Below are 6,646 nucleotides of genomic sequence, written 5' to 3' on the forward strand. Positions count from 1 at the left end.
TTTCCATAGGAAGTTTTGAAATTTACTTTAGATCAAGAAAATTGTATCCTGTCATTTCAATTTGGTAGATATTAAAACATTCCCAATAGGAGTGCAGTGTGCCCTATTCATAGAGTAGGCCCATATTACATCTCACAGGAATCCAGGCCCAGCTTGACACCTTCTCCCTTCTTGGGCATCATGGTTTACTGGTTCACTTCTTGCACCACAGCTTCTGGAACAAGACCATTGTCCCTCTCTACTTTCAAAAGGATCCCCTGGGCTGCTACATGGTGCAAGAGGAGGCATCTCTTTACTTTGGCTAATGTCTGCCTGAAAAATCTGATTGTTACCTTGGAGAAATTGTGTTCTGAAAGATGTGGTGGAATACAAAGTCTTTCAAAGCTATGGAGTTTCCCTCAGGGAGTAACCAATTAATTCCTTGGTGTGATGCCTTGACAAGGATCCATGTCAGTGTTCCATTAGACTGGTATGATGCTGCCAAGTTTGTTATGAGATGGCTCTGAAGGCATGCAAATAGTGGCAGTGAGCTTCCAACTCTTTTCTAGCCGTGCAACGCTCGTCTCAGCAAACTTCACAACCTAAAGGAAAGATCTTCATGGCAATCAAGGATCTTCTAGCAGTAGGAAAACAAAAGAATACTGAGAATTCACATGATGTCGCTCTCTTGTTTACTTTGAAAGCACTTTGGAATCTTGAAGATGAATCTCTAGCTACCTGCAAGCAATTTATTGAAAACTGAGGACTGGCACTCTTCATTCAAGGCTTGGAGAACAACATAGCTGAAGTCAGAGAACTCTCTTCCAAGCTAGTGACTGAAGATGTAGTGAAGCATATCAGCAGTTTGCTTCACAGCAAAGAAGTGGAAGTCAGTTGTTTTGCTGCAGGCCTCATATACCATCTGATATCTGATTAACAGCCTTGAATATTCCATGATCTTCATAGGAGTGCTCTTTTCCAGGATCTGCATGGAAACATCCAGAAATGGCCAAGTTCAATGTGTAATATGACAGCATTTGTGACCTACAGATACTTCTTGGTACTGATGCTGAAAACTCAGCTTCTGTGCACCAGTGCCAAATTGAATCTCAGAGACAGATTTTTGTGTGAAATGGAAAAGAATAGTTTTATTGCTTTGCCAGGCAAAGGGGGACACAGTTGGCTCATGCCCTAGAAACTGTGTCCCAACCAGGGGGGATTTGGTGAGGAGGTTTATAGCAGTGGTTCAAGGGCGGGGTTGCTGATAAGGATCAGGGTATGTGTAGAGCCTGCATTGCTTTAATCTGGCCACAGGTGGTCTCCTGATGAGCTTCTATGGTTCTCAAGGTTGTCAAACTGTGACCTTCTCTCTGGAATGAAGAATGCTTCATCAAGTAGTAACATCTCCCAGTTGTTGGGAGTTTGAGTTCTGCAGAAGAGCTCAAAGATATTTTTATGTGTACTCGAGTCAGAACCAGGATCCTGCCCCAAGGCTGCGCTATTGTTTCTTGACTGCTCCTCCCTTGTCTCTGAAGCCTAGTCCCAAGAAATGGGGAATACAGAAAGGCTTCCATGCCCAGGAGCCCCACAGGGTCCTGCTCAGTTTCAGTACTACTCTGGTCACTGTGGGCTATGTATCATGTCTGCTGTAAAAACCCCAGCCAATACTGCAGCTATTGTGTGGCATCTAGGAGCACAGTGAGGCAAACCCCAAAGCACAGGGGATCGCAGCCTTCATTCTAGATGACTTCAGAATTTATTTCAGCAATTTTCAGAAATACCCCTCTGTGTTGAATGATCTTATTAACCTAAGGGACTCCACAGATATATAACATATGTAATACATATAGAGACAGCTTCAACAAAATATATAATGTATAAATATTACACACAGATATGTGTATGTGGTGTATATATATATATATATATATATATATATAATATTTTTTTTACTTTATAATTTTGGTTGTAAATGGTGGTACATTTATTTTAAAAATGATTTTATTAGTTATTTGTTGTTGCTTAACAAATTACCCCACAACTTAGAACTTAAAAGCAAAAACATATATTATCCCACATAGTTTCTGAGGGGTCAGAAGCCTGATATGGTATAACTGAGTCAAGTCAGATGATTCTGTCTCAGGATCTCTCAGGAGGTAGCCTTTACCTTGTTCAAGAGGGAGTCAATAATTTCAGCCCACAGTCAAGGTCATGCACACCAGGACATGGTATCATTGGGAGCCATCTTGGAGGCTGGTTATTACAATTTCACACTTTAAACTCAAACTCAAAGTACAGTAAATCCCTCCTAATTACTGTTTACTAAAAATATTTAATGAATATATTTGGTTTGTCACCAGAAGAAAAAAGAAAACTATAGGCAATGAAATCTATTAGAAAGTGCCTGGGTGGCAACCTGGGTTCCGCTTCTTCTTCTTCCATTAGTAATTAACTGTGAAACTTTCAAAAAATTATCTGTTTGTGACACAGATTCCTCATCCATTTATTTATTCAACAAATATAAACTAAAGGCTTATGCATTACTCCAGATGTTGGGATACATGAGTATAAATATTCCTGCTCTTATGGAGATTACCTTCTAGTTGACTTCCAAATCAATATGTAGCTGTAAAAATCAGGTTAGAGATCTGTTTTTATAAAGACAAGTGAAAGTCTATAGAAAAAGTTCCAAAGGCCTGGGTTTAAAGCCAGGAAGTAGGACACAGATAATTCCCAAATTGCAAAGTATAGAGCTAAAGGCAATCACAAAATCAAAATGTTTGGACTTCATTTAAATGGAACAACATTAGGGAAGAGGCTGAACATAGGGCAACCACCAGAGCAAAGGGGTTCAGGATTTGAAAATACTAGAGCTTGAAGCAACTCCCCAAGTCTTTACTGAGTAGTCATATGTAATTTTTATTGGGGAATTTAAATTAAGCTCTGTGTGGGAAGGGAGCTGTTAAAGAAGCAATTCTAGCTTGATCAACGTACTAAGACTATGCTCCTGTTAATTGTACAGCAATATATTTCCCAGGATACAGGGCAGGAGACACTAAGATAATGCTGTGTAATCACAAGGTTTTAGAAAATGTATCTTCTCACTGAGGCCAACACTTTTCCATATAATATTTCTGTACTGATTAACTAGGGGGGTTCACTAGGAATGAATCTCACTGGACCTCATATAAAGATGGCAATATTATGAAAGTTGAAGCAAATAAGGCAGGAACACTCCCCCGGCATACAGGGATTTCTAGCATATTTTATGAATTTCTTTCATAGAGTGTTTTGTTACTGAACCAAACTTAGGTCTGCTTGTCCACTGGCAGTAAAGCCAGCCTGCTGACACCAGGTTGTGATGAAGGAAAGAGCAGTGTTTACTGTAAGGGGCCAGGTAAGGTCAGGGCAGCTAATGCTCAAAAAACACAAACTTCCCAGTGGTTTTCGGGAAAGCATTTTTAAAGGCAACGTGAGTGAGGGGAGTTGCAGGGTATGTAATCAGCTGGTGCACAATTCTGTAATTGTTTGATGGTGAGTGTCATAGCTAGGGTTAACATTATCAGTCCTCAAGCTCCAGTAGGCCTGGGGGCTATGTGCTCATGGTCCTCAAGTCGTTAACTTCTTCCATTTGGTGGGGGTTTTAGCATCTGTAAAACAACTCAGGAAATGTGTATCAGGTACTGTTATCTAAGTACTGCAGAGAGGAACTAAAGATTCTGTGACCACTATATGGCTGATTTACTGTTTAGGTTGTTACCAGTTCTCCTGGGCCGACTGCTACTTTTGTCACTACGGTGTTCACATGCTTTCAATCATTAATTCTTGAGCCAGGCTGTGTGACTCAGGGGAGGCCTGGGAGACTACAGGTTTCCACAAACAAAAGGCAGGCAGAGGACATGGGGGGAGGAAAGGCCCACAGGGTCCTGCTTAGTTACATTTTGTTGATCTTTTTTTGTCTGTTTGTTTGTTTGAAGGGGGAGGGGAAGATTTAAAGAACTCCTAGATTTTATTGCATAGTCAGTATGTGCAGGAATCCTTGTGAGTATGTGTAGGGGGAGGGGCTCATATTTGTGTGAAAAGGAGTGTTCTGAGCAGAGTAATGTGTATGTTCTCAGCTGAGGGTGTCTTTAATTTCTCAGTTAAATACTTCGTTTAAACATCAAAAAATGGCAAGCAGAAGTTGGAAAGGCTTCTGGAGGTTTAGTACAAGAGTACTCTAAATTCATCTTTACTGCTGGTTGAATGGAAAGAATTCAGGAGAACAGGAATCTGGAGGGTGGTGCAGAAGAATCCAGGGGTTTGCATTTCTGGGAATATCCTGCCATCTATACAGCCTGTAATCAAATAAGGCACAGCTAGTGAACAGGGCTCAGGCACTGGGAGCCTAAGTATTGCAATATCATTGTGAAATACAACAAAAGCATAGGGTCACACTGGGTCCCTAGAGATCAGGGATTGCTTTGAGGGTATAGTGGAACTATCCTCAGAGTTGCTGAACTACAATGGATATTACTTCTCTTGATCTCAAAAGCTAGATAGAAATTTTAGCATAGATTCTCATAAAATGGGATTAGATTATTGCAGTATCCAAACCAAGAGGGGAAACACAGAAATAGGAAAGCATAATAAGATAAAGAACCAAAGACTGGGGCCTTGAGAGATTTCCATAGCTCTTGGGGATATACAGATGCCTTGTCAAGAGCATTAAGACAGCTTAGGTATATGGTCTTTAGGTAATAGGAGCCATAAAAAATACTCTTTTATTTTCGTTGTTTTTAAATTGCTGTCTCATTATATGTAGACAAACACTTTTTTGGAATTTTTTTTAGTTATATAAATATTCCTTGAAGGAATTTCCTAATACTACATATGTATTCGTTATAAATGAGAATTAAATAGGTTAACATACGTGATTGTATTACTTTGAAATGTTTAGGACAAAAATGAAATAAATTGGGATTAAAATATAAATATCGATGGACTTCCCTGGTGGTGCAGTGGTTAAGAATCTTCCTGCCAATGCAGGGAACACAGGTTCAATCCCTGGTCCAGGAAGATCCCACATGCCGTGGAGCAACTAAGCCCATGCACCATAACTACTGAGCCTGCACTCTAGAGCCCATGAGCCACAACTACTGAGCCCGCGTGCCTACAGCCTGTGCTCCGCAACAAGATAAACCACCGCAATGAGGAGCCTGTGCCCCGCAACAAAGAGTAGCACCTGCTCGCTGCAACTAGAGAAAGCCTGCATACAGCAATGATCTAATGCAGCCAAAAATAAATAAATATTTTTTTTTAAATTGCCATCTCTCAAATCACTAAAAAAAAAAAGTTAAAAAAATACAAATATTGAAATATATATAAATATTGATACTTGATTTAATACTTGTATTATGAATTAAAGAAAAAAGAATTCCTAAGAATTAGCGTTGATATTTAGAATTTTTGCAATATGATATCAGTAAGTTGAATAAAGAAGGAAAAGAAATTTTGAAAGTGCTGACCCACTGATTTAAAAGAATGTGTGGCAGAAGTAGAAATAAACAAGGAAGTAGCTATTCCTAATGTTTCTGTTATCTTCTACTCAGTAAGTACTCCCAAATGTCCATTTTTTTTTCCCATTCTCTCTTCTGTGCTTCTTATTCTCTTATAATTAACTATTTGCCATCTGCTTTGGGGATTCGCATTGACGTAGCTACCTGAAATCCAGTGTCTCAGCTGCACTCAAACATTTCTATTTCTTTGTGAACATCCAGAATGGATGTTTGTTTCTTTAAGGAGTAAGAATTTTGCAGTGTTTGTAGTGCGTGATCCTGCTGTAATATGTCTTGATTGTGATATTGTTTATGAGAGGATATATTGCAGAGGGGTCTCTGAAGTTTGATAGCCCAGGTTCGCTTGAAGTTCACCACTTTCTTCACATACCAGAGGTCCTTGTTTGCTGATATATTTTCTAATTTCTCAAGTAATAATGTATGTGTCAAGAGAACAAAACAAGTCAAAATAAAATCATAGAAATGAAAATAGTGACTCATACATGTTAGGCATTCAGCAAAATATTTAATTAAAGAAATGAATGAATGAAACTAAACCCTTTGTAAACTGATAAGGAGATATATTCAATGGAAAGTGTCACTTTTCCTCAAAAAGTTAAAAAAGAAAGTATCAGATTTCTTCCCCTTAATATTTTCAGTTGTAAAATAGCATAAGTAACCTAGTAGAGACTAATGTATTGCACATTTGACAACTGTCAGAATTTTGACCTCTGTAGGGGTCATATGATCCTCATCAGCCTAATCTAGATTATACATGTTAAAAGCTGGTATTTCAATGAAATGAACATAGTCTGAAGCCATTCTAGAACAGAAAGTGTGCTGTTCATTTTATTTTCCCAAATGATTATGTTATCACAATATGATTTACTAAAAAATCCTTTTCTCTCCCTGCTGATTTGAAATCTAAATATCAAGAAAAATTTCATATATATGTCTATAACTTTCTGGCTCACAATTCTTTTCCATTGCTTGCCCTACTAGTCTCTATGCCAGAACTATAACATTGTAATTACTATGTCTTTGTCATATTTTAGTACGTGGGGGAACAAGTTTCTTTTGATTTCACTTTTTTGTAAAAAATTATTCTATTCAAAGTTTTATTCTTCCTG

The 6,646-nt window shown here is 38.5% G+C and overlaps 1 pseudogene; it reads left to right on the plus strand.

The window, feature by feature from the left end:
* The first annotated feature begins 386 nt into the window (after window positions 1-386).
* The window catches only part of LOC112392643 (protein zyg-11 homolog A pseudogene), an 11,549-nt pseudogene continuing 5,289 nt past the window's right edge, over window positions 387-6,646 (plus strand).

The sequence above is a fragment of the Neophocaena asiaeorientalis genome, unplaced genomic scaffold, assembly GCF_003031525.2.
Source record: "Neophocaena asiaeorientalis asiaeorientalis breed wild unplaced genomic scaffold, Neophocaena_asiaeorientalis_V1.1 scaffold192, whole genome shotgun sequence".
Lineage (NCBI taxonomy): Eukaryota > Metazoa > Chordata > Mammalia > Artiodactyla > Phocoenidae > Neophocaena > Neophocaena asiaeorientalis.